At 39.7% G+C, this 27770-nt stretch overlaps 1 protein-coding gene and 1 long non-coding RNA gene across 9 annotated transcripts in view; both read left to right on the top strand.

The window, feature by feature from the left end:
* Positions 1 to 1762, top strand: part of LOC130835506 (uncharacterized) — a 181403-nt gene extending 179641 nt beyond the window's left edge. Inside the window, exon 4 of one of the 2 annotated variants that reach the window (XR_009048963.1) lies at positions 1207 to 1762. This is a non-coding gene — a long non-coding RNA (uncharacterized LOC130835506). Of the gene's footprint in view, positions 1 to 463 lie in introns of both variants that reach the window. The other variant, XR_009048962.1, reaches the window with a different exon arrangement.
* Positions 1763 to 12891: 11129 nt separating this feature from the next.
* SCEL (sciellin) overlaps positions 12892 to 27770 on the top strand; it is a 125047-nt gene continuing 110168 nt past the window's right edge. For 3 of the 7 annotated variants that reach the window (XM_057707255.1, XM_057707254.1, XM_057707253.1), the window contains exons 1-2: positions 23773 to 23948; positions 24054 to 24593. The gene's annotated coding sequence lies outside the window, so the exon portion shown is untranslated. Of the gene's footprint in view, positions 12924 to 23771; positions 23949 to 24053; positions 24594 to 27770 lie in introns of those variants that run through there. The other 4 variants (XM_057707251.1, XM_057707252.1, XM_057707249.1 and 1 more) reach the window with 4 other exon arrangements.

Raw genomic sequence — 27770 nt, 5'->3', positions numbered from 1 at the left:
TGTGAAAACTAGAGTAAATCAGTTTTCTCATCTACACTGGGCATGATATTAAATGGTTCTCTCCACATTTCATCTATCAGTGACTGTCACAGCTTTGGTGTCAGATACAGTGCTCTGCATGGTCAGTTCATTTCCTAAGGAAGCCTGAGCGGCTAGCTCAAATTAGCCTATACCTGAGTCAGACTATTTAGAATTTATGCAATTTAAACTCTCCTGTTGATTTCAGTTTTTAAGATGAGGACAGATTTTTTATTTTTCATTGCTCAAGCCCAAGTTATATTGATTCAGCCAAGACTGAGTGCCCTGCGTGTACTCAGCACTGCCCCAATGACAGGGACACCACGCTGGGCCAGGCAATGGCAGCCACCACTTTCATGGAGCTTATGTTCTAGAAATAACTGTGCAAACTGTACATGTGTTTACAGGATTTTATTTCAATATTCACTTTCCCTTTCTTTTTCAGGCAAACTGCTATAGGGCACAGCTCCCTGCACTTCTATGATTTGTATTTGAGCAACACAAACGCTGAACTTGAAGATGAAAAGACAAAAAAAATTGCCATTATTATTATCATTATCATTTATAGGATTTATGAGAGCTGTTAAGTTTTGAAACTTGAGAATAAATAAAACACAAGTGTAATGTTATTTTTTCAAGGTCATTCTATTACTATATGGAACAAATTAGAGGCATCAAACACTATTGAACTTCTACTCCCCCAGATTTTAAGGACCAGAAAAGATGGACTAAATTTATCCTCATTCAGCCTTGCAAATAAAAACCAACTGTGCACCAGCACTTAAAGTACATACATTTGGTTTTCACAAAGATAATTCAAATACATAAAACTGGCATTTCTCACTTTGTTTTTTTCTATTCTAACAATGGCTGGCTTTTAACTATAACACAAACACACACTCACACACACACATTACATGTATACATTTTAAAATCAAGAATTACTTTGCCAAATACTTTGAGTAAAGTTACTGGGAACCAATGTTATTTTTTCCTTTCAATAAATCCCTAGTTTGAAGTTTGGTTGGATGAAGCAAGTTACAAGTTCAAGTTCAAACGTTATCATTATATCTCAATAGCAAACTAATTCTAAAATTATTCCATATGTAAAACATGATTATAACCAGTCACTGGGGTAGCACTTAGAAGATGAGTCTTCCTTCACCTGTAATTTTGCTCCATTTGTAGATGAAGATGGACAGCAGATGAAAGGATTCAAGCCTGGCAACTCCCCGAAGGGCTTAATGACACTCGTTATCATCGGCAATGAAAATCCCAGACATATTTCCTTTATGGGAAGATGATGAGGAGGTGTATGCACTAAATTGTAATACTTCTTCCTCTTTTATTTCTGAAAGCCATGACCTTCCTATGGGTGTACTTAAAAGAAAGCCAAAGTCAGAAATGGGTTATTGCCTCCTGCTCTTAATAACAGTAGAAAAATGTGCTCCTACATGTAATTTGGAAAGTAATTTCCTGAAAAGAATTTAAATAGGACTCTAATAATAAGCTTGTGTAACCTTGTGTAAACTCTTCTCAAACCTGACTTACAGCTTCATTTTTTTTTCCCACCTTCATGGGAGTTAATGCATCTCTGAGGTTCTGCTGTAGATTTATTCCTGAGAAGTAGAATTGAAATATTGTGAAATAAAATCCAAACCAGTGTATTTTGAAACCAGGCTACTATTTGAAAGTTTTTTTTCTCTCCTAAAGTAACGGAAGAATAAATTAATAAAATGAAGTGTTCTTTTAATTACTTGATATCTTTGACCTTATTTTTCTTACTTTGTCTCCCTCTAGTGCCCAAAGTGAAAAGTGCATGGGGAATTTTCTAGCAAGACATCCAACTCAAAGGAATGTGTTCATTTAAAAAGGAATTGGAAGGAAAAAAAAAGGAATTGGGTATATGTGGAGTCTAGAAAAATGATATAGATGATCTTATTTGCAAGGCAGCAATAGAGGCACAAATATAGAGAACAAAAGTATGGCTACCGAAGGGGAAGAGGGGGTGGGCTGAATTGGGAGATTGGGGTTGACATATACACACTGCTATACATAAAATAGATAACTAATGAGAACCTACTGCATAGCACAGGGAGCTCTACTCAGTGCTCTGTGGTGACCTAAATGGGAAGGAAATCCAAAAAAGATGGGATATATATACATAAGGCTGATTCACTTTGCTGTACAGCAGACACTGACACAGCAGTTTAAAGCAACTGTACTCCAATTAAAAAAAAAAGAGGAATTGAGAAGATTGACTCTCATGGTTTCTTTTAGAAGTTGGGTACTATTGCCCCTTTTAAGATGATGTGTGAACCATACTTCTGAATCCCCTCTACCTCCCTAACTCACCAACTACTGAATACCTATTTTCCTGCTAATACTCAGATTTCAAGGGTTCAAACACAAGGTTATATTTGTCTCTACATCTTCTACATGGCCCTGGTATTTTGTCTGAATTTAGTGATGCTACAAATTATAATGATGTACAGGTATCAGGCTCAAGTTGGAACAATTTTTATCTTAGATGTCAATAAAATCAAATTACTTTATAGGCTTAACACACTCAAGTTTTCACTTCATAATGCTATAGCACTATAGTAACTTTTCAAAAGGGGAATTGGATTAATATTTGGATTCCAGGTTTCAAGTACTCAATTTTTGATCCAAAGACACTGTCGTCATATTTCTGGTCATTCTTGAGCATCTGAGGTAATAGATGTCTATCTTTCCCCCTGTCTTAAGAAAGAGAAAAATGATCAGGGCTTGCTACCAGAGCAAGAACTAGTACTTTGGGGAAGAATTACTGTCTTATTGGTATTCTAAATGAGGAAGACTATGCTTTGCAGTCACTCTGGGTGGGTGCCCCGTAACTGTGATTCAGAGCCACTTAATATTCCTTTTGGCAGGAGGCTAAACAATATTTTTGTCGTTTTTCTAGGGTTGGTGATCTCACAGTTGAGACTGGACAACTTCCCACATTGACAGGTCCATGAATCAGAGAATCTAGGTGTGACAACCTGTCAGGGATGCTTTTGTCCTCTTCTCAGTAAAGAAGGTGCTGGACAGGCCAGCAGGGAAACATGCCGATGCGCTGCATTTTTTAAAACCCTCACCTTTTGTGATCTCACACCTATGGCCAGACCCCTCAGCTTCATTCTCCTTGCCTCCTCTCCAGCAGGTGATAAAACCGGGTGACAGAGTAAAATGGCATCACTCAGATTTCAGCCAGTTAGTCCACTAATATGTTTTTGAAGGTCAAGGTAGAAGTGTGGTGCTGTAAGCAATATCCTGGGTATGAGAATCAGAACAGGGGAGATGAAGATGAAGTAAACCTGGGTGAGATGTGTTCTTTGGCATTATCTTAAAGACACTTGGCAGTAATCTTCAGAGGAGGGTGTGTGTTTGTCTGTTTTGGCATGGCTTTTGTTTTACTTCTTCTGGAGCCCCACATTTTATTTTGGATAATATTTAATCTGATATCCCTGACAGCTATGCTGAGGCTGCTCACAGTGCCAAATTATCGAGTCAATTTAGGGGGAAAATTGGATACTTTGAATTTTTGGCATCAAGTAGAAAAATAGTACCCAAATTATTGCTTTGCAGTTCGAAATGTTGGTTGTTATGTTGAGACAACCATGAAGCAATCTGAACACTGCAAAAGTTTGGTAACTCATTTGTGCAGAACTCAGTGGAGTGAGACTTTAAAAATAAAATACCAATGAGTATTTTATTTTACTTAAAAATATTTCAATTCTCTTACCCATTACCACAAGCTTCACTTTTTATGTGAAAGAACAAATACGAAAAGCAACAATTTAGAATCTTCAACTATCACTTGACTATAGGCCCAAAATTGAAGATGGAAGCATTCCACAGGAGCTAATTCTTCATGTAAAAATACAGTGGTCAAGTGAGGGAGGTTTCTTTTATTTATTTATTTATTTATTTATTTATTTATTTATTTATTTATTTAACTGTGCAGGGTCTTAGTTGTGGCATGCAGGAATTTTTAATTGCAGTCCAGTGGCTAAGACTCTGTGTTCCCAATGCAGGGGGCCTGGGTTTGATTCCTGGTCAGGGAACTAGATCCCACATGCTGCAACTAAGAGTTTGCATGCCTTAACTAAAGACCCTGCATGCCACAACTAAAGTGCATGAGTTTTGGAAGTACACAAGACTGAAGCTGAAACCACACTCTACCACTTACTAGCTGAGAGAACTCTCTGAAGCTAAAGCCTCTATGAAATTAAGCTGTTCCTTCTTTTATGCCATTCTGTCTTTCATGTCTAGCAAATGGCCTGACACATTAGTAAAAGTTCAAATATATTTTGTGACTATCAGAGTGTTAAGGTTTTTAAATTTTTTTTCTGTGCATGAAAATTCTTTCCAAGTTAGTGTCCTTTTGCTCTTTCCTGAAGATCAGTTGTGTGCTGCAGTGTATTGTATGCTTGAGAAGATGCAAGCATCACTCAGAAATCCAACATCCCTTACTTCTTGTTTCCTGTGTGCATGCTAATTGTTGAATGTGCCAATGAAATTGCCTCTGAACCTACTTTCTTACTGGTTGGTTAAATGGGGTCAGAGATATATCTAATATTAAATGTTGTATAACATTTAATAAGTGAAGGTGCTCTCAGCATTCAGAACCTATAAAGGGAAGAGTTATTGAAGCTAAGGACCGGTGTGTGTGCGTGTGTGTGTGTGAGAGAGAGAGAGAGAGAGAGAGAGAGAGAGAATTATTGGCAAACCGCTAGGAGTATTTCTTATAAAATTGACAGTGTTCTCTTTATCCTTTTCATTTTTTCACCACCCCATAAAGAAAAATAGGCAGTTGCATCTTAAATGCGTATTGCTAAGTGAAAGAGGCCAGTTTGAAAAGGCTATATACTATGATTCCAACTATATGCCCCTCTGAAAGAGGCAAAACTATAGGGAAAGTAAAAAAAATCAGTGGTTGCCAGGGGTTTGGCCAGGAGAGGGGGAGTAAATGGGTGGAACACAGGGGATTTTTAGGGCGGTGAACTATTCTTTCTGATGTGTGATGGTAGATACAAGACATTATGCATTTGTCCAAATCCATCGAGTGGTACAACACAAAGAGTGTACCCTAATGTAAACTATGGACTTTAGTTAATAATAACCAATATTAGCCCATCAGCTGTAAGAGATGTACCACACTAATGCAAGAGGTTAGCAACAGAGAAGACTGGGGGTGGGGTGAGAAGGGGCTATATGGGAACTCTGTACTTTCTGCCTAATTTTTCTGTAAAACTTAAACCTCTCTAAAAAATAAAGTCTATTAATTAAAAAGAAGCAAGTTTCAAATCGAGAAAAATTCAACTAATTAAACAGGGAGCCTATATTATTTAAAACACACGAAGCACAGTCAGTTACTTTACCATCCAAGAAGTTGACCAAAATATTGGCAAAGGTTTTTTGTTGTTGTTTTTGATCATTTGTTTTTGGTTTTTAGGTGTTATAATAAATTTGGAGATCTTTAAAGGTAGAAATTATATTTTATTTTGGCTTTCAATGAATGAGCTTTGAGCCATCTTTAAAATAAACTCTCAGAGATGTGTGAAGGCAGACCCTATTGGAATTACCCAGTTTCCTTCTGCACTGTGCACCCCCGTGGCAGCTACAAGGCTGAGAAGATCTTCTGGGCTGCTGTCACGGGCCAGCCCCCTAACTCTGAATTCCAGCTGGCCGGCTCCTAAGTGGTGCTTTCGTGATGCAGCCTCCTGGTTTTCTAGCTGTGGAGGAGCGCCCATGCTCCTACTGGCCTGACTCCTGGGAAGACACACAGTCTTACTGGCTTCTGCAGCCACAGGAAATACTGCTCAGGGCGCAAACTTGTGTTGCTGTCACAGGTGCGTCATGTTTTCTATCAGGGCAAAGGATTCTGTTTCTCTGCACCTTTAGGACAGTAATCGTGATCCCCTACATTAAATGGAAGTCCATTTGCTCTAAAGACCTCAGCAAAGTTCTTGTGTCACCTGGCGCATGACTTGGAGAACGGCCTCCCTCATTCTGAGCACAGCCGTACAGCTCTGCTCTGGGGATGTGTGTCCTTTTTGCTTAGCTGCCTCGATGTTCTGCTCTTAGTTTCTCTCAGTTTTGAGTGGAAGAGGGTAGCAGCCCAGATAGACTGGCTTTGATGGGAAGGATGGTTTCCAGGTTGGTCCTCACGCAGTCCTAGGATTCACATCATTTCCCTGGCAACCATTTCTGGTAACAGCAGCGTAACCTTTTCAGGTTAGCCATTTTGTGGATTTCATGAACGTAAAGGGATATTATTTAGCTAGTAGTAATGGCAGGCATGTGGGATGTTGTCAATAAAATAAATACTAATAAGTGATAATCCCCCCCAAAAAGCAAAACTCAGAATTGAGGCATACACTTGTGGCAATCATGCGACATTTAATTTTGTAATCGTAAGATCAGAAGAGAATTTGGTGAGAAAGTTTAGAATTGAATAATGTTTATCAGTTTCCTTTTTCCTGTAATGATGCCAAAGTAGCTACACAGAAGTCATTCTGCAGAAGGTGCCAGCATGTTTCAGCTGTGCTTTCATGTAAACCGGGAAACGTAGAGGAGAGGTGACAGAAATTCTGGTCTGGAGACTATATTAGTTAGCTGAGCTGTCAGAACAAAGGACCGCAGACTGGGTGGCTTAATGCAAACAATTCTGTTGTAAATCAAAGTTAAACATTTGTGTGGGTTTCCTTCTTTGGTATTTGTCCAGTTAATCAATTAATCAATTAATCTATTCCTATACAACACTGGATTAATTACTACAGCTTTATAACAAGTTCTTATGTCTGGAGAAATAAGTCCTGCACCCCACCACAGCCTTCTTTTTCAGGAAGCTCTTGGGTATTCTCTTTCATCTCCGTAAGTTCTAGAATCAACTCACTGACTTCCATGGAGAGCTCTGTTGGTGTTTTGATTGGAACTGCATTGTCTGTAGCTTATTTGGGGTAAATCACAGTGGCTTTATAATATTAAACCTTCCTACCCAAGAACACAAGATCTGTCTCCATTTTATTTAGGTATTATTTAGTGTCCTTTTGGAAAGTTTCATAATTTTCTGCATATCATAATTTTCTTGCATATGTAGTAAGTGCAGTAAGTAATGTACGGGTGCATCTTCCATATTAATCTATATATTTTTGTGAGCTATCATTGTTTTAGCTCATAGCTATTAAAACTAAATACTGAAATACGTGTAGATTCAGACATTCAAATTATATGCTAAGTAATTGAAAAGAATTACAAACTAATATTTTATTGAGAAAAAAGTTTTGAATTTATTTATAGAAACAAATGATCAAAGCAGTATTTGTGTTACTCTTTTCACATCTATTGTATAATTACACTTTATGAGGAATATGTGTCAGTTAAATTTCTGCTAAGGAAACAGAAAAGCTGGGAGTATTCAGCTTAAACAAAATTGCTAATGGCTTTCAGGAAATCAGGAATTGCAGGAAATGGCTGACCATGATTCAGCTACCTGTTCACCACTGATATGAAATAATTCACAGGAGGAATACCAGAAGCTCCTGGAAACATCTTTAATCTACCATCAGCCAAAGCACATGATATGCCTGCTGGTAGGGGTTCTGCCTCTCTCCCACCTTCCAAGGCTCACGTGAGTATCTCTCACAGGCATAATACAATGCAAAACCCTGCTGGCGAGGGTTCTTCGAAATGCAGTTCCTAGGCTTCTAGCCCTTGTGAATAAGGGATCTTGAATGATGAATAGTGCTGGGTTGCCCACAGATAATCTGCACACCACAAGATACACAAAAGTAAAAAAAGAAAAGAAAATGAAGTCAATATAGGTGGTATGAGCTCAAAATATTTTTTTGCTGGTAGCGGTATGAGATCAGTTTTTTTGGATAGTACTTCTCTAGGGCCCAGCAATTCTAGCAAGTCTCTCACTCTTATGTTCCAATTATTGTCTCTCAAATTCACAATCCTTCTCCCTGCCATCTTGCTTTTTTATCACCTCTTTCTTCACCATCCAGCAGACTTCTGGACACAGGAATTTCCATCTTTCCTATCTTGTGCGAGTCCTATGGTGTGTAGTTGTTCTCTGACTATGGTAGTTTCCTCCTAAGTTTGACCTAGAAAACGTGTGTTGTGGAGGGTACTGCTGAATGGGCAAAGCTCAAATGTTCTAATAGGGGTTGGGGGGAGGGAAAGGCTATAAACCATTATTCATTAGTAATTCTTGCTCTAGCGCACACAAGGGGAAGTGATCACAGACAGCACAGCTTTCTGTCCTAAGGTAACTCTGGTTTAGTCACAGAGGGCTGACACCATCCCACAGATATTTTGTCTGGTGTTTTTCTCCCAGCATCCTTCCTGTTTTTTAGTTTGTCTTTCTGGCCTCTAGGAACTGGCCTATTATTTCATCTACCTCTGCCCATGGACAAGTCAGAGAGCCTTCCTTATTGCAAAAAACTAAATAAGAGCAACAAAAAATCCTTCAGTGCTCCACCCACTCAATGCTGGCATTCAGGAGGTTCGTGCCTAGTTCACAAGTGATTCACAGGGCCGTGGCAATTGACTCTCATTGTGAATCAATAAGAGACTCAGCCCTCAGCCCAGGGTGACAGCTCAGCTCACCTCTGCAGTCTCCCGATTCTCCCACTCAGCATAAGACTCCTCCCCTCCAACAGAGAAGTAAGTTTACCCCTTTTGCAAGTCAACAGAATAACAACACCTTTAACACCCAGTATTGTATTCTGTCCAAAGCAAGCAGAGCCACACATCAAAAATAGGAACATGCTGACCTCGGGTTGGGTCCAGTAGGAATCCTTGAGATAAAAAGGTGGGGGCTGGAACCTAATTCCTCTCAAGCTTTGACTTTTCTCATGATGGATGTGGTCTCTGGAAACAAGGTTATAGTTAAAAAGACAGTAGTATCTCTCTGCACGCACAGTGCCCTTTGGGATTGAAAAAGAACCCTATGGAGGGCTGGTTCTGGGTCTGAGGGCTGTCATCCCTCCTGGGATGTATGAGGTCCTAGAGTCTTCCTTACTGGGTTCCCAGAATCTACCATGAATGTCAGGAGCTATTTCACTGGTATTCCATGGAAGGAAGGAGGGGAAAAAATAGAAGAGTAGAGATGGTGTTTGTATACAGCTTCCTGTACTAGTTGCACCCATCACTTGGTTCAGTACAAGTAACATTTGCCAGGGTAAATTTTATTTTGTTATGATTTAATATTTTAAAGGTATCATTAGCAGAAGAAGGCTACAGGCATTTTAGTGTAATTGTGGATTTCTGGATAAAGACAATTTAGTAGTGGGACTTCTTCTAGAGAAGCTGTAGCTAACCCCGTGCCCCAGGCTGAGGAACTTGTTCTTTACGCCACACCCCACGAGGAAGACGCAGCTGCCAGTTCCTCTGCACAATCCCCAAAGAATGTCCTTGCTTCGGAGAGTATGTTTACTCGGACCTTGTCAGGTTTGGCTGTGAAAGGTGGGTCAGCCCACAGGGCGGGCTGCATTCCTGGGAGATCCAGGAAGCTGCCCAGCCACCCACATGGCAGTGGGAACTTGAGGTGCAACATTAGAATTTTCTCCTGTAGTTAGGTGTTTGCCTGCAAATATCTGAAGTGCTTCAATGAGATCCTCTCCATGGTAATTTTTTGTTGTTATTTTTAAGTAACTCTGGTTACCTTCACTAAATGATGTCAATGACATGATTTTTAACATTTCTTGATTTGCCTCTGCCGTCTTGGCAAATCACACAGTTATGTGAAATATGTTGGCTTTCTTTCCTTCTGATCTTTGCAGTCAACTCAGGAAAGTCCCAGACAGAACCCCTCCCCTCCACCCCCCGACTCTCCCCCAACCACACACACTGCTTCTCTCTGCCATGGACTCTGCGGAGTGAGTGAAAGGGAGTGGAGGGTGTTTAATGCTGCTCTTTTATAATCTGACACACTTCTTTACTACCCCAGTCTTTTACTTCACTGGAGACTCCTGTAGGCTGCCTTACCAATTTAACCCCAGTTTTTTTTCTTCTCTCCTTACTGTTGGAGAAGTAAGGATTTGGATGAAAGGGTAAAGGACAGTAGACTTTATCAAGTAGCTTCATTAGAAACCCATTAGGAATTACTCTTGCTGCAAGACAGAAGTTCTCTTCCATTTAGTTTTTCATTTGAACCTACCTATTTTAGCAGAGGCACAATGGGGCTTGATTGGGAGGAAGGGCAGAGAGGGAGTATATGCTTATAGGTTTCGGTCATCAGAGGAGAATGCATTTTTTATGTGCCCCTTTCTAGAGTCTGGGATGAGAATAAAAGTACGTAGACCACATAACCTCTCCTTAAGTAACTGGATTAGTAACAGTGAGCTCCATTCACGCATAGGACACATGAAGAAGATTCGATTCTGTGACATGAACACATCAACTCATAAAACCTTTTCATTTAGCTCATATCTTGCCATATAGCTTGCGATGACTTTTATTTGGTGGAGGCTTTAGATGTGACGCTTGCCAAATGTTTGTAAGGAAATCCATTTATTCAGAAAAGAAGCGTTTACTGAATACTCCTTCCTATATTTTCTGCACCTACTTGTTCGACAGGGCTTTTGGAGAAACAAAGTAGACAAAGTGGGCGATGCTAACATAATGCAATGTCTGGGTGCCAGGGAAGCCCGACTTTCCAAGAGAATCACACTTTTTTTGCTGTGAAATGAAAGGGAACCCCAGTCTGGGTTTTCAGGGCACCTTCTGTGGACTCCTAGTAGCTGTGAACAGGGGAATGAGCCCCAGAGCTCCTCCAGGCATCGAGCAGAGTAGGAGGGGTAACTTATATGGGTTCTCTCAGGTTGGGGTTGTGCAAACAGAGATCAAACACTGACATTCTTGGCCTTTCCACGTGGGGTTGGCCATGGGCGTGTAAACTCCAGGCCCACTCCCTGTTTCTGTGTTGCAGAATTACAGTTAGACTGGATAGGCAAGTCTGGTTGTGTGAGTGCTTCTGAGGGGAAAAAATCCTAACCAGCTTGAGTCAGATGCAATGGTGGGAAGTCTGGTGTTGGCCTCCAAGGACAGAAAATACATGTACTAAAATGAAACGGCTTCTTCTCAAGAGCATCATGGAACAATGTCCAGTGGAAAGTGAAATGAGGTGCATGTTGTAGCAGCGGGAATAACAGCAGCAAGGAGCAGAGGGTTAAAGACCCTGGCTCTTCCCCATACTGTGTGTCTGCTGTGCAACTCTAAGCATGTTGCTTAACCTCTCTGAATCTCAGTTTCTTCACCTGTGAAATGAAGATGATAATTGTACTTTAGAAAGTTGTTGCGAGGATGAAATCAGATAAGTTGTAAGTGCTTCGAAACTTACTGACATAGTAAGTGGTTCAGAAATGTTCCATCATTTTGAGTGGGCTCTGGTCTCACTTCCACACAAATGAAGTTGCTGGATGTTTGGCAAGTCACGTGACCATTCAGAGCCTCAGTATTCATGTCTTGAAAATGAGGTTTTGGCTAAGTGTTTAGGATCTTTTTCTCATTTAGCATTCCTCCTTCACAGGGAGAGGAGGAAAAAGAAAAGGCATGCTTTTCCCATAGTGCTGGCTAGCAGAGAGCAGAGGTGGGCCCAGCACTGACAGTTCCGGCTGCTACAGACCATTCTGCCCACACGCCCGTTCCTTGGCCGTATTTTCTATGGCTGCTTTCTACTGCCACGGCAGAGCTGAGTTTTTGGATATGGCCCACAGAGCCTAAAATAAAAGATTTACTGCCTGGCTCTTTAAGAAAAAGATTGCTGACCTCTGGCCACAGACAAAAAGCAACAAGGAGGGCTGATTCTAGGTTGTGTCAGTTACATTAAGAGCGAAAGCTGTCATAACATTTTTATTTTGTTTGATGACTTCATGTTAGACTTTGTCTCTCGCTGTGCTCAAAGCCAAGGAGCATCATACTTTATTTGCTAATGCAGGTTTTGTGAACAAGAATCTGATGGTTTCTTGGAAATTCCTCCTGATTGAGAAGAAATGTTCTATAAGATGTACTTTTTTTGGGTAACTGTCATATTTTAAACAGATAATAACTTTGGAATCATAGGTCAGTAGTGTGCCTTTTATGTATAAACATGCATTTAATCAAGTCTTTAGATTACTTTTTAGCCTGCCTTGGGAATTTGGTTGGTTTGTTAGTTTAAAATTCCCTCACTTTCTTTACTTTTCTTTGACTGTTAGTAGTAGAACTGATAAAAGTCCAGATTTGTTTTTATGGAAGACAGCTGAATGAATACACATACGTAATTTTTTTTCTTCCTGAAAGAACTGAATACTAAGTAGAGAAAATGGAAAATAAAAAGAAAACCAATAGGAAAAAAAATTTAAAACATCAAAAAATTTTAAAAGAGCATGAAATGCATGAAATAAAAAGCAAATTACCTCATAGCATTCTCAATCACCTAAAACCTTGTCTTCTCTCTCTTTCTCTCTCTCTCTCCCTCTCTCTCTCTCATACACACATACACACACACACACACACACTCCCAAATTATTGAAACCAACTATTTTTAATAACTTTAAATTTAAATTATTTGGGGTTAGGAGAAGAATGGGGGTATTGGCAGGGGGAACTGTAAAATCAAAGCAATAAGAAGGTGTACCAATACCAAAATATTTGAGAATCACTGTTTTCTAGGGACATCATTAATGCTGTCAAAAATTTTGTTTCAGTGAAGGATAACCCACTAATTTACAAAAATATTTGGAAATTAAATTTTTTTCTAGAATTCTCTGCCCTTTTCTGCAGGATTGATCCTTTGGTTATGCACGGTCAAGGAAGTAGGAGAAAATTTAAGGCTGAATTGTGTGGAGAAAGGAGAGGAGGAGGACATGAGTGGCAGCGGCTGAAGTATGGTAAGTGGGGGCCTTGCAGATATTGTGTGCGGGGAGGTGGCTTGAGCGAGTCAGTCCATCAGGACGTGTAAGAGGAAAAGAGCAACAGAGACATAAGCATGACTGAGGAAGACTGTTTGAACCACATTCGTCTAGTCTGTTGAAGCCTGTTACTGAGAAGGAAGACCTAGGAGAAGAGAGGATCTGGTGATTTCATTTTTCTGTCAGGCAACGTCTATTCCATTTTCCCATGTGTCACATGACAATGCAAATATATTCAATTAAGAAACAATTGCTGAGAACTGTCTAGGTCAGGCTCAGTGTAGACACTAAGGATTCAAAGATAAAGAAGCTTGGGTTCCTGCCCTTAAGATGCTTACCTTCTACTAGGAAAGAAAAACACATGTATGTGTGTGTGTGAGTTGTGTGTGTGTAAAGGTGTATAAACCTAATATATAAATGCTACACATTTATAAATCTAACATACATGAGCTATATGTACAACTATGATATATGACTTATATGTGTGTAAATATGAATATATGGAGGTACATATGTGTGTTTGCATAGGTAATATGCATGTTTTTCTCAAAGATTCAACTGGAAACAGATTTCACATGATCATTGCTGTGAATACTCAAGCATCTGTGATCATTTGAAAACATGCCTAAGTTAACATTGTTTATATTACTCATGAATGGAACTTAGAGAATGACTGTTTAAAAAATTGCATGTGTTTCTAGAATTTTACAAGATTTTTAAATATAAAATTTTTGATGCAATCCTAAAGATGTCACCTATTTTTAAGACTATAGATTTTTTGGTATTTATTTACTAAATCAAATAATTGCATTTGAACTTTTGTTTGCTTAATGAAATTTTTAGTATTTTTTAAATTGTAAAAAATGTATGAAATTATAGAGAACTTTGAGAAATTGCAAAAATATGATTGTTATGTTTCTGCAAAGACATCCACATTGTAATCCCTGGAGGCTGTGAATATGTTACCTTGCCTGGCAAAAGAAACTTTGCTGATATGATTAAATTAAGGATTTGAAATGGGAGATCATCCTAGATTATCTGGGTGGGATCAATGTAATCGTGTGTCCTTATGAAATGGCGGCAGAAGGATCAGAGTCAGAAGCAGGAGATGGAATGACAGAGCAAGAGGTCGGAATGATGCAAGGGGGGAGTTGTGAACCAAGCAGTGCTGGCTGCCTCTAGGATCTGAAAAGGGTGGACATGGATTCTTCCCTCTGATCCTCCAAAAGAACCAACCCTGCCAACACATTGATTGATCTCTAGAAATAGAAGGTAATAAATTATATTGTTTTTAAGTCAAATTTAAGCTAAATTTGTGGTAATTTGTTATAGCAGCAAGAGGGAACTAATACATTAGTAAATCATTAGAGGAAAGATAAAATAGATTTCAGGAAAGAAATGAAACTCTACCATGATGGATATAGGATACTGAGGAAAGAGGAACAATGGGAACAAAAAGAGAGAAATGCCAAGCCAATCGAATACCAGAGCAAGTTGTCATCTAAGAGAAAGGAATTACGGAATGCTACAGTGAACACTGCATGGATGAGGAAACCGAGACAAGAGGAGCTAAATGCATAGTACAAGTTTACGCAAGCAGTCATTGGCAGAGGCCATCTGACACCTGAGGCTATGCTCTTAAGCACTAGCCATACTGCCTCCACTATTGAGGTCTCCTAGAAGTGTATGTGGTATGCTGGATACAATTAGTGTATCATATACTGTGGTTAAGTGCTGTAATGGAGGCATATACAGAGTTGCCTTGGAGCAGAGAGAAAGAGGGCGCCTGCCTATGTTTGGGGAGTGGGATGGTAGGAAAATCTTCACAGAGCAAGTTAGATATTTGCTGGACCGTTAAAGGTTAATAAGATGGGAACAAAAAGAGAGAAATACTAGATGCACAAGAGGCAAGAATATTTCAGGTCACAGGAATGGCATAAGGACAAATATTACGGGCCTGAAATATACAGTATGTTTGGGCAAAAGCAAGGATTTTGATGAAGTTAGATCTTAGAGTGCATGGAGGAAGTGGTGGGAGATGAGCTTGGAATAGCTGAAAGTTACTTTGAAAAGGCATCTAAACCAACTTTTTGCTTGTGTTATCTGCTGGGCCAATATGGTACTTCAAATGTGGCTAGTGCAACTGAAGAGCTGAATTTTAAATTTTATTTAATTTGACTAATTTAAAGCTAAATAACCACACATGACTAGTGACTGCTGCATTGGACAGCAGAGTCTTACATGAATCTAAGGTATTAATTCAAAGGATGGGACAAGGGGAACTTATGAGGGGTTTGAAGCTGAGGAGTGATGTGATTATCTGAAAAATAATATTAAGGGATGATGTATCTTTACTGGGGAGAAAGTTATGACTTGCTGTGTGCTCTGCCTGTAGCCCACTTCCGAGTAGTTACAAGGCCTAGGGGAGCAGTGCCTTGTTCCATGCAGTGCTGTTGCCTTGGTCACAGCGGATTGAGATAGGGTAGGTGTCTGTGCAAAACTCTCCTTGCTTGCCAAAATTATCCATCCCAAAGCTCGCCCAGGGATGGCCTGGTGCAAGAGTTCTACCTATATATAGGAACCCAGCATGGCATGGCGGCTGACCAACTCAAGCAGGTCTCTCCCAGAGGATTTAAACTGATACATGCAGGGACTGTGATAAATTGGCAACGTGGTAGAACGAAGAAGCAGGAAGAGAATCAGAGGTAGCAGAACCAAGTCATGGTAGGGAGACTCATAGAATTGCTATTGGGTGGCCAGAGTCGCACTGGACAACTACTGTTGTTTTGCAAAGTTAACCAGTAGGGAAAATTTTTTAATTTCTAAGAAAGGCTGCTGACACTGTAGCCTGTCTTCCTTATAGTCCCCCGAATCTTTATACTAAACCTCTTGTGCTGTGAGGATTAGTTCCAGCATGCCTGGAATTAGCCTGATTATTGTACTAAAATAAGAAAAAAGCATGCACAGCCCTGATCTGAAACATACTGATTAATAGCATTGCTTTGTAACCCTGTGCCCTAAGAGTTTCAGGATGGTTTGAAGCAGTTAATCAGCATTGTTTATTGATGATAGTGAGACGGATGATTTGTACCTGCTGAGTCCCCGGAACCCCTGGTCACATAGCAGGAATACCCTACATGACCAGCAGGGTATAAGAGATTCCAGCTGAGATTCCATTTGGGTGACCCATTCACACGTCAGTGGTTCTTGATACGTGAGAGAAAGTATATCTTGCAAAGACCTTCCAGAGAAAGGACTGAGCTTGCAAATGGCTTTGCTGACCCTCAACTGAGACAGCCTTTAGCTGTTATGCTTATCTTTACTTTAATGTGGTTGCTACCACTGCATCTTTTTCCTATAATGAACTATAGCGTTATTATTTTTTAAACATTTTTATTGGAGTATAGTTGATTTACATGTTGTGTTACTTTCATGTGTACAGCAGAGTGAATCAGCTATACATATTACATATATCCACTCTTCTTTAGATTCTTTTCCCATATAGGTCATTACAGAGTACTAAGTAGAGTTTTAAGCTCCGGAAACCTCAGTTGATGAGAGTGTACTAACAGTTAAACAGGGTAGAGCCACAGTACCCAAAATGATGATTCTTAGAAATCTACATAGATTTTAAGTAACTGTTAGTACGCTCCTATCCACTGAGGTTTCCGGAGCTTATATCTGATCTTTACAACCTGAAAGAGCCTGACTGACTCAGCAGGGGGCAAATTTGAACAAGGAAGAGGCCAGTTATCAGGCGATGAAAGTAGTGTTCCCTCAAGATGATGAGGTTCCCAGTCAAAGCAGGGGCAATGGGAGTCCAGTGGAAGGGGAAGGTTGGACTGAATTAGGAGGTAGACTTGACAGTGATGGACCAGTCACCATTTAATTGGATGAGGATGTGGAGTGGAGAGAGGGAAGCAGGAGGCAATGACAAGAAGGTTTCCACCTTGGGCAATAAGTGCAGCTATGGTAATTATGATTTGAGCAATCTCTACAAGATGCAGAGAGATCTTCTCTTGCTTTAAGAGAACAGTGAATGTTATAACCTGTAGGTGAGTCGAAGAGCCAATAATATAGCCTTAAATTCAGCCTATTATATCATCTATAGTCTGTAGTCCAGGCAGAGATAGAAAAATCTGATAAGAAAATCAGATTTATAAAACAGATAAATCAGAGTTTTGGCAAAGAGTGAATACTCCTTGTATATGCACTCTTATTGTTTATGGTTATAATTCCAACATTCAATCAACAATACGGAATGCTACTATGAGTCAGAACTGTGCTACACGTTTAGAATAAAGCTAAATATACAGGCCCCTGATTGCAAGGGGTAGCTTGAGAGGTAATACCATGGAATATTTGGCAATGGAGAGCCTGATGAAAAGTGGAAAGATGGATTGTGAATTGAGGAAAATCAGAAATGATGATCATAAAACAATGAAATAATCTGTGTTTTAAAGTAAGGCTTTTCCCATAAAGATATTCACATAAGTATATTAGAAGCTTGATAAATTATTGGAAGATTTTGGAGCAGTTAAAATATCCAATGATCACTCTATGCTGAACTCTGATATTTCGGTAAAATGATAAAAGAAAGTCTGCTCCAAATCTCAGTCTTGGCCCTGAGGAAGTGGTATTGCTGGGCTGCAAAACGGCTGGTTCTGGTGGGTGCAGCCACGAGGAAGCAAGTAGCAAAGGAGGAAGGTAGCAAAACTTTCAACCGGGGTTTCTCAGCTTTGGCACTATTGAGGTGCATTCAGCAGCAAGTCCTGCTTACCGAATTACAACTCCTATGTCTCTCATTAATTGAACCAGCCATGCCTTGGATTGCCATGCCTCGGATTGCTTATATTCACAAGCAGAAATCTGGAGGATGTTAAGAAGAAATTCTAGGAAGGCACTGTGGTTGGTTGACTCACTTCCCTCTTGAGCATCTAATCATCATCCACTCAAACTTCAAAATTCAGCATCAACAACATCTTCCAGGTCCAGGTGGAATTCTTTAGTCTCTCCACCATGTGAAACCCACCAAATTGCTCTGTATTACTTTATCCTGGTGTATTATAGCTATTTACAGCTATTTAATTCAATGTCTGTCTCCTCAAACATGGTGAGTTCCTAGAGACCAATCACCAGGTCTCCTTGTAGTACCTCCAGACAATAGAACATTATTCAGTGTTAAAAAGAGATGAGCTATCAAGCCATTAATTTTTCTGTCACTTGGAACTGAAACTATGAGAGGCATATTAGGAACTTAATATTTGTTAAATGAACAAATAACTGAAACAAAAGAGAATAAAAGATAAATTGGTAAATTCATGAGAGCAATTTGGTAATATTTATCGACCAGAGCTAAAATATATATATCCTTGACTCCAGCAATTACATCTCTAAGAATTTATCTGCACATGTGTGCAAAATATTTACATGCAGTGCTCTTCAGTACAGCATTGTTTGTTGGCAGAAGCTTGGAAATAGTAGAAATGTCCATTAGTAGTGGATAGATGAAATAGATTATGGAATATCTGTATGATGGAATGCCAGGCAGCTGTGAAAAACACTATGTAGAAAGATCTTCAAGATATAATGTTAAAGGAAAAAAAATTCAGAATAGTATAATATGCAAACATTTGTGTAAAAATAGAGGAAATAGGGCTTCCTAGGTGGTGCAGTGGTTGGGAGTCTGCCTGCCAATGCAGAGGACATGAGTTCGATCCCTGCTCTGGGAAGATCCCACATGCCGTGGAGCAACTAAGCCCGTGTGCCAAAAAAAAATAATAATAATAAAAAAAAAAAAATAGAGGAAATATCTATAGCTTACATTCGTTTGTATGTGTATAAATATCTCTGGGATTTATTAGTTCCAGCAGAAGCTAATAACTACCCTTTTTTTGGAGATTAAGTTTTGGAGGGAGAGAAAGACTTTTCATTGTATTCCTTCTTATACTTTTAATTTCTGAAAAATGTAGATATATAACTAGTTCAAAATATTGTATAAACAATTTTTAAAAAAGAAAACTGCATTATGATATGACCCAGCAATCCCACTACTGGGCATGTACCTGTAGAAAATCATAATTCAAAATGACACATGCACCCCAATGTTCATAGCAGCACTATTTACAATAGCCAGGACATGGAAGCAACCTAAATGTCCATCAACAGAGGCATGGATAAAGAAGATGTGGCATATATATATACAATGGGATATTAATTACTCAGCTATAAAAAGGAATGAAACTGGGTCATTTGTAGGGACGTGGATGGACCTAGGGTGTCATACAGAGTGAAGTAAGTCAGAAAGAGAAAAACAATATCGTATATTAACACATATATGTGGAATCTAGAAAAATGGTATAGGTGCTCTTATTTGCAAAGCAGAAATAGAGACAGACATAGAGAATAAATGTATGGATACCAAGGGGGAAAGGAGGGAGTGGGAGGAATTGGGAGATTGGCATTGACATATATACACTATTGATACTGTGTATAAAATACATAACTGATGAGAACCTACTGTATAGCACAGGGAACTCTACTTAATGCACTGTGGTGAGCTAAATGGGAAGGAAATCTAAAAAAAGATGAGATATATGTATATGTATAGTGGATTCATTTTGCTGTACAGCAGAAACTAACACAAAATTATGAAGCAACTATACGCCAATGAATATCGAAAAGAAAACTGCATGTGGTTGGGTACAGCAGCTTCTCTCATCATTGCCAACACTTGGGAAACCAAGATGACCTTTATTAGGTGAATGGCTAAATAAACCGGTACCTCCAGACAGTGGATCATTATTCAGTGTTAAAAAGAAATAAGCTATCAAGCCATAAAAAGACATGGAGGAAATTTAAATGCATATTACTAAGTGAAAGAAACCAATCTGAAAAGGCTGTATATTGTATGATTCCAACTATACGACATTTTTAAAAAGGCAAAACCACGTAGACAGTAAAAGGGTCAGTGGTTTCCAGTGCTTTGGGGGAAGAAAGGATGATCAGGTGGAGAACAGAGGATTTTTAGGGCAGTGAAACTATTCTGCATGATACTCTAATGGTGGATACATGCCATTATACATTCATCAAAACCCATTAAATGTTCAGCTCTGAGTGATGTCCTAATGCAAAGTACAGACTTTGAGTGATGATGATGTACCAGTACAGATTCATTGATTGTAACAAATGTACCACACTGATGGGGGTTGTTGATAAATAGCCGAAGCTATGCATGTGGGGGGAAGGGGTACATGGGTTGTTTCTGTACCTTCCTCCTCATTTTGCTGTGACCCTAAAACTGCTCTAAAAGGAGTCTATTTGAAAGGGAAAAAGAAAACTGGTGAGTTAGATTTACACCATTGTTAAAGGACCTGGATTCTATAGCAACTTCTGGCTATTCTCCTGTCTGATAATTTTGATCTAACACATGTGGGCTGTGGTTTATTATTTTTTGATGCTATGAGTGATACAAGTGCCTACACACAAGCATATACACACATGTTTCCTGCTAAAAGCCACTGTGCTTTTCTGTCACCTGCTGTAAATTTAGCTCACCCTGTAATCCAACCACGGTCTCTTGGGTAAAGTGCCCATTTCCTTTCCGGCACCTTGGAGAGACACTGGGGACCTTCATTCCCAAGAATGTGGGCTCTTCAGTCAGCCTGCCTAGACTGAGATTCTGGACATGTCTAATGCCCAACTGTGTGAGCTTAGGCGTTTGTTTTCTGCTATCGCGACCTAACAGCAGTTCCTATGGTTCCTAGAGTATAAGGTTTCTGTGAGGATTAAATGAAATAACCTGTGAAGCGCTAAGCAATGACCGGCACCTACTTAAGCTCTAGTTGTTGTTACTTTTACCACCATCATAATCATCAGCCTTGCCTCGTCTCTGCTGGTTTCTTTGGGCAAGTTTACTTGCCTGCGTGGAGCATGAAGAGAGTCAGAAAGCCTCAGGAACCTGGGGCTGGGCCCTCCTGCTTCCTCCTGATGTGGTCTATAGCGTGCAAGTATGGAGTCCTGATTAAATAAACCTGATCTCTTCGTTGTGACCTGTTCAGGTGGTAGAGAGATTGGTCTCATCCATCTCCCCGCAGCAAGAAAGACGTGGACCTGAGGATGAAGTGACTGCCCATAGGGAACAGTGGGTCTGCACAGACGATGGAACACAGGCTCCCGTGGGGTTTCTGCTGGGCCCTCCCTGGGTCTGCATCATGCTGGCCCCATCCATGTGCATTAAGCAATGCACCCGCTCCTGTAGCACTGGCACTAAGGCAGTAATTCATTAATTCTGGCATCTGTCTACTCCCCGCCAAAGAGAAATTAGCTCTGTAATTATTACTCAAATGATATGGCTTTTGTTTCAACATGTACACAACATTTATTTTCTCCATCTGGGAGGAAAGTGGGGAGCCCTCTATCTTTCAACCTCTCAAAGTCCTTGCCTGACAGATTAGAGAGCTTTGAGATGCTGATTTGTCCTGTTTGTATTTTTTTGCATTTTCAGTGTCACTTTTTGAATCTCTCTGGGATGAGAAGTTATCTTAGTCTGTTCAGGCTGCTATAACAAAATTACACAGATTGGACAGTTTATAAACAACAGAAATTTGATTCTTCTAGTTCTGGAGGCTGGGAAGTCTGAGGATAGGCTGCCAGCGTGGTTTGGTGAGGCTCCTTTTCCTCGTTCATAGCCTGCTTTTTCTCACTGTGTCCTCATATGGTAGAAGGGGCTAGGAAGCTCGGGGGCGGAGCGGGCACCCGGGGGGGGGGGGTGGGGGGTGGGGGGTGGGGGGGGTGGGGTGGGGGGAGGTTCTCTTTTATAAGAACAATGATCCCATTCATGAAGACTCCACACTCATGACCTAAGCAACTCCCAAAGGCCCCATTTCCCTGATACCATCATCTTTCTTTGCAGGTTAGAATTTCACATATCAGTCTTGAGGGGACACAACCATTCAGACTGTAGCAGGAAGTGACAATTTTTCAATAGCAGTTCTTAAATGAATGTATGACAAGTTCTTAAAACAATGCCTGGTGCATGAAATATGTAAGCATTTGCTATTTTCATTACTATGTAGGAATAAGTGCTCGTTTTTAGCTGTTTTTTCATTGGATACAACTCCTCGGAAAAGCACTGCCCTGTTTTGGGAGTTAGGTTCATCAAACCCTCCCCCATCTGAGACCTGCGGCAGACATTGCTAATCAGGTGTGGCTCTCTCCTAGGCCAGTTCAAAGTTGCCTTACAAATCTCACCATGTCCCCCCAGGCGGCCAGTGCCAAGCAGTTGGCATTGGCACCCATGGTAAAACATTTGCCATCCCAGCCTAGGAGCTTACATTCTAAAAAGACCTCAAGAACACCACTCACAGTGAAATAGGTGTGGTAAAGCCAAGTTATTCTAAGCATGCTGAAAGCTGCCCAGCTCAAGGCCTGAGCGAAACTAAGGCCAAACTATTTGGCCAACCTCCACGCCCATGCACATCCTTGTTTGACCTCTTTGAACTTTGAGATCCTTAATTTTCAGCAGTCTTTTGGGTGAATGTCTGTTCAGCAATAAGGAGGTCTGAATTTTGCCCAAGTGTTTAGAATTAGCCGTTTTTTGAATCAAAAATTTAGTTCTAAATGGAAAGACACTGACGTGGCTTAGTGGTATGGGTTCCAGTATATAAAAGAAATTAAAGTTTCTTTTATTCCATGCAGAAACAATTGCTTGGAAGCTTAAAAGCTTTAAATGTATCTTGGGCAGTATATTTTTCTTCATTGCAAGGTAGGAAATTATTTTCTGGTTCTATAATTTACAAAGGACGAAAACATACATTTAAGCATTCTATAAGTTACTACTTGTCCCTACAAGCTAACTCGGAAACTGTTTTAGCCCTTCATTCAGCTAAGTGAATGCTGAGGCTTCCCTGGTAGCACAGTGGTTAAGAATCTGCCTGCCAATGCAGGGGACATGGGTTTGATTCCTGGTCCAGGAAGATCCCACATGCCATGGAGCAACTAAGCCCATGAGCCACAACTAATGAGCCCCTGTGCTGCAACTACTGAGCCTGGGTGCCTAGAGCCCATGCTCCACAACAAGAGAAGCCACTGCAATAAGAAACCCACGTACCGCAATGAAGAATAGACCCCGCTTGCCACAACTTAGAAAAAGCCCTAGCGCAGCAGTGAAGACCTAACACAGCCAATAAATAAATTAATTAATTAATTTAAAAAAAGAATGCTGAACAATCCTGAATGTAATACTTCTAATTTACTTATTTTTTTGAGATGAGCCAATTCAAATCTTGGTTTTTCAACTTTCTCATCTGTGATATTAATAGCCAACCTCAGTCCAACTGACATTTATGGGCATCACAGAAATTTAAAACGTATTTCTAGAATATCTTGGAGACATAAAATTCTATGAAAGCACTGAGTAAATATATATATATATATATATTTACATATATATATTTACTAAATATATTTAGTAAATACATATATAAAATGTTCTGTAAAAGTTATATATATATATGTAGATTTTAGATTTTCAAATTCCTCATCCCAGAATAAGGGCACATCAAGAAAGTGATGTCTCAGTTCATAATGACTGCATCCTGCAGTTGCCTGAACCTTCTAATCTGCATGTTTCTACATCTTCTTACAGTCCCTTCTGTGACTATAGCTCAGCTGGACTGTGCTTTTCCAGGAGCTGTCTTGAAACAGGGAGGGTTTGGTTAATTATTGGTGTGACAGATGAATAAAGATGACCCAGGAAATTCTAATGACTTGCTCCTCTCAGCAGTGTTCCAGATTCGCTAAGCTTCTTTAAAGCCTTCCCGGCTGCCACGAAAGGTACATTTCAGAACCTGTAATAGGAGCCCCCACCTAGTGTGGCTTTTCCTTACCGTTCCTTCCTCACCAGAAGGAGGTGTCAACGCTGGAGTCTACTGCTGCCCTCAGATGTGAAAGACGTTTCCAGCATTCTTTTTACACTTTTATAAGTGCTAAAATCGTAAAAAGGTCAGAGTTCTTATATTTCAGGATATATTTTTCCTCTGATAGTTTTACCAAATTTCCATGTGTAGAATTTGTGTAATAGATTCTTTTCATATTTCCTGATCTCAGGGTTCCAAAGGACTTTTCTCTCCTGAGGATGATTCCTACCAGCAGTGCATTTCCTGTGTGTGTATCTGGGCCCCAGCCGTCCAGCACCGTGGGCAGATAGAGATTCCTCCCACCTTAACTTTTATGCTTTGTTTTACAAAAGAGAATCCCAAGTAGGTTGGATACCATGGCACCTTGTCAGGAATAGAGTTGTGTGTATTGATGTCAGTTAAAAGGGTGATAACAGAAGTACATATTTTTGGTCTATCAAGGCCATAAATTACACGAAGAATTCACCAAAGACAGCAGGTCCGTGAGCGAGCTGCTTTAGTTGAATCGGTATTTGTACAAGGTGACACCCTCTTTCACACCACCCACCTCTTCCCGGGGTGACTCAGCCACTGAGAGAGAAGCCTCTGATCTGTTCATTAACACAGGCAGGTGGAGGTGGAAACTGCACTCAGTAAACTCCAGGTAACTATTAGTTTCAGTCAGATCCACCTGGGGAATCACTGCAGGCTGTTTAGACCAAAAGTTCCGGTTTTCTGCTCAAGAAATTTGGTAAGTTGAATTATATTTGCAAATGTAAATACATCTGCTTTATTGCATAACTTTCCCTGTTTTCTTTGCAAGTGATTAAAATTAGAACTTACTCTCTTAACTTTTTTTTTTCCAAGTGAAATTTTAACAGCTTCCAACGGGCTGTTCTGCTTGTCGACAACTCTGCTTCTCCTTGTTGTGATTTTAGATGGTATTGCTTTTACATTCTCTGCAATTTTACACATTTCCGGGCAGCAGAGAAATGAAAGCCTGTTTGAATTTCCATGTAGGAGCTGTCAGCTGGCGACTCCAGTCACACGTAAGGATAGCAAATTTTTTAAGTCGAGGGACCAGCACTCACTGGTCTATTTTCTCAAGTGACTATAAAAACATTCTTTAAAAGCAGCTCCCTGTTTTCACAGATGATGCTTTTACTGAAATGGTGAACTCTACCGTTTTATAGATAAGAAGTCTTGTTTGTTTCTCTTAACTGCTGAAAACATCTGACCTGTGAGTGAGAGTTGCCCAGACCTCCACTCTGTCTTTCCCAAATAAGAAAATCACATTTCTTGAGTGAATGTACCAGGGAGTAAAGCATGGCAGGGTTAACTGGAGGTGCACAGTTTCCCACGAGGATTCATGTGCATTTGGCTAACTTTGCTCCGTTATATCCTGACTTCTGACCTACATGTTGATTAATGTACACGGGGGCAATTTCCAACCTCTATTCATATCCTGGTCCTGAAAAAACAGTTTTGGAAGCTCTTTGATAAGAACAGAAAAGTTATTTAACCAGGCTCTCCTTTATAATTAATAGCTAGGCTGACTTGTCTGACCTGTGTTTTTTCCCCACCATTTGTATCCGAGACACAGAGTTGTGGGAATTGAACTCAGGAGCTACTCACACTTGCAACCAGCTCTCTCTGTCCTCCAGAAGGGTGCTTCCCACAGCGTACCTGGCCCTGTCTTCCATTCTAGAGCTTTTATTACTTCCCATTGCTGAGCAGGTCACGTGCTGTCTCAGGGGCGTTTAGAGCTCAGTTCCCAAAAGTTACTGAGGAATTTTATACTAATTTGGCTTTCAAACATTTATAGTAATGAGAAAGCTAAAGTATAGCGTTTGTGGATTATAATTTTACTTGCCATGAAATGTGATCAAATTTAAAACCAGCTTTCTCTTCCACAGTTTATGGTCTTTCTGATATTTGCTGTATTCTAGAATTAAAGTATTGGGAAAATCAATTTGAGAAAACTGTGATATTACATCAGTAACATTTTTAGTAAAACATTTGTTTGATTCTAAATGTCAGGATAGATATAGAATTCAGATAAGAGGCCAGGATTTTCATTAAAATTTTAGCTTCATGTAAACCTTAGATCAAATTGACATAAATTTTCAATTGGAATGGAGCATAGACTTATCTAGTCTAACTCACGAATTTTCTAGACGAGGGTGACAAAACGTATACATGTTAAACAACTTGCCAGAATCATAGTTAACAGAACCAGAAGGAGTCACCTGATTTTGGTCCTACTGAATTTTTTCAATGATTTTTCATATTTCTTTCACATAAAATACATGGTAGCAATAAATGAGCTTCCCTCTGGCTTTATAAAAGAAATTATCTGGAAAGAAGAATTTCCTTTATCCAGTAATACTTGAGAGCATTATTACAGTGCGTATGGAATGACTGCGACATGAAGAAATACATTTTTAATTTGTGGCTTGTGGAGTCAGTCTTGTTATTTATTATATTCCTAGGTTTCAGACTCAGGAGCGGTCAGCCCCTGTGTAGGAAGACAATGTGTGTGTAGGTTGTAGGTTGTGGTACACTCAGTCAGAGACAGCCTCACCTCAGCTACCAGTCCATACGGGCTGCTTACCTGACAGAAACAGCCGAGAGATTTATTTTCCTGGAAACTTTGTAAACAAAGCAAAGAGGAGATGTTCTGAACGACTAACTCAGACTGTGGAATGAGCTGCATATAATTTACTAAGCAGTCAACTTCACCATGATTTAACTGATAGTGTCCCTATGATCTGGGCGTTAACTCTAAGCATTCTTTAAGAGGGCTGTGATAGGATGCTTGGCCAGCCAGTGGCCCAGGGGAAACCTCTGTTGGTCCCACACAGTTAGCCTTCTCACATTATCCTGCTTCTAGGCTATTTGTTGATCATGTTTCCTTTTCTCTTGCTGAGAACTTGGAAATAAGGGTTTTATGTATTAATTACTGAATATTTGTCTGCAGTTGCTCAAAGTTTACTTTTTAATCAAATGTATTTCTTAAGGGTTTCTAGTTTACCATTGTAAAAATCCATGAGATTTTAGAATTTGGGAAAGGCCCTTCCTCAAATGGATTCTTTGTCAAATGACACCTACATCTATTAGATTTGCATTTTATGTGAGTTGCTAAACTTTTTAAGGAAATGAGTCATCCTCTTATTGTGATTATTAATTGGAAGGGTACTTTTTATAGCTGTTCATTAAACAACTGGCTTACTTCTGGTTCTGAATACTCATTGTAATTGTATACTTGAGTGTTCTAAGCATCTAAATAATTTATTCTGTATTTCTAGACCCAGGTTTCCCTGGCCTAAAATGTGATGGTCTCCTTTGTATGGAACCTTTTGGGAGAAAGTAATGAACTATATAGATCATGCTTTTTCAACTAGAATACACACATCCCAGGAGACTGTGGCAGTATTCCAGAAAATGCATAGAAGCCACAAGATATGCATAGTACATCTATACCAAGAGTTAATTTTAAACACTTTGGAGAAAACTGGGCCCTACAGCCCAACCCTCCTCTCCCCTCCTTCCCAGTGTTCTCTCTTTTATCATTAGGTAAATATTTGAATGGAATTCATGTAGGAAAAAACCGGAGGAGGCTGAAACTCAGATAGCCTTGGATTTAATTACAACCCCCACTTTGACCAAGTGTCACTTGTATGATGATACTTACCTCACAGTACCAACAAATAAAAAGAAAATTCAGGATTCCTACTGAATTATACATATATATTTATAGTAACATAATATGATATGTTACTATTTCTTTTACAATAGCACAAATATGTGTAAAACTTCAAGAAAAAAATTTCCATAAGAAAAATGTGTGACCTAGATTAAGAAAATCACATATGTTTACTATAAGACCTAAAGACTTCCTTGAGGAAGTGCTTCTTTGAGTACTATT

Source organism: Hippopotamus amphibius, chromosome 14 (assembly GCF_030028045.1).
Source record: "Hippopotamus amphibius kiboko isolate mHipAmp2 chromosome 14, mHipAmp2.hap2, whole genome shotgun sequence".
Lineage (NCBI taxonomy): Eukaryota > Metazoa > Chordata > Mammalia > Artiodactyla > Hippopotamidae > Hippopotamus > Hippopotamus amphibius.
The sequence above is the reverse complement of the archived record's forward strand: the minus strand, read 5'-3'. Positions and strand labels throughout refer to the sequence as shown.